Raw genomic sequence first — 1193 nt, forward strand, 5'->3', positions numbered from 1 at the left:
AGCCATATAGTATTCCATTGTGTAAATGTACCACAGTGTTTTTATCCACGTATCTACTGATGGCCACATGGGCTGTTTCCAGATCTTGACTATTGTAAATAATGCTGCTATGAGCAAGGGATTCATGTATTCTTCCTGATTGGTGTTTTGGGGTTCTTAGGATATATTACCAGATATGGAATTATTGGATCAAAATGCAGCTCCATTTTTCCTTTTTTGAGGAAGATCTATACTGTTTTCTGGAAAGTAGTTTTTAAATAATTTTTGGAGCACATATCCTTATTTTACATTTAAATATGAGTGTTTGTTGTAATAAAGTGTTTGTAGACATAATTAAGAAAGGTGTTAAATTGGTTATCAGTTTACTTCGCTTTTGTGAAAACAGGACTGAGTTCAGAGAAAAATATTTTTTCACAACAGACTTATAAGAGAATAGCTTTGTAAGTGAGACCTAGACACACAAAGATAGTCACAGGAAAAAATGATAATAGCACAATCACTTTGGGATTTCCTAGTGTTAAAATATAAAGTTATTTAACTACTTCAAAATGACAATTATGGAATCAGTGTTTTAAACACAGTGGTAAATTGACATTTTAAAATTAGAATACAGAAAGATGAGTGAATAGAACTACTTTTTAAAAAGTCCTGTATGACCCAGCCCTTGTGGCTCAGTGGTTGAGCATAGACCCTTGCACCAAGAGGTTGCCAGTTAGATTCCTGGTTAGGGCATATGCCCAGGTTGTGGACCAAATCCCCAGAGAGGGACACACTGGAGGCAGCCAACTGATGTTCTCTCTCATCAATGTTTTTATCTATCTATCTCTCTCCCTTCCTCTATCTCAAAAAATCAATTAAAAAAAAACAAAAACAAAAACTCCTGTATGTGTTTTTAAAGGAGTTCTGTTGTGGATATCGTGGAAAAAAAAAAAATTCATAGCTATGTGAATTCCTCGAATAAATTATACCCAAAGTATCTCCTGTTACTGTAAGGCAATTCAGATCAATGGTTCAGATTCCAAAAAGGTGGTGGAGTGAATGGAAGCTACACAGATCATCTACCAGGACCAAACTGGAATTACAACTGAAATAAAGACAAATCATCGGGGAAAAGCAAAAGGAAAGCAGCTTTCAAAGACCATATAACCAGAGACACTGAGCCAATCCTGGTAGGACTGCAGAGGTGCGCGAGA

Source organism: Molossus molossus, unplaced genomic scaffold (assembly GCF_014108415.1).
Source record: "Molossus molossus isolate mMolMol1 unplaced genomic scaffold, mMolMol1.p scaffold_m16_p_9, whole genome shotgun sequence".
NCBI classification, from domain to species: Eukaryota; Metazoa; Chordata; class Mammalia; order Chiroptera; family Molossidae; genus Molossus; species Molossus molossus.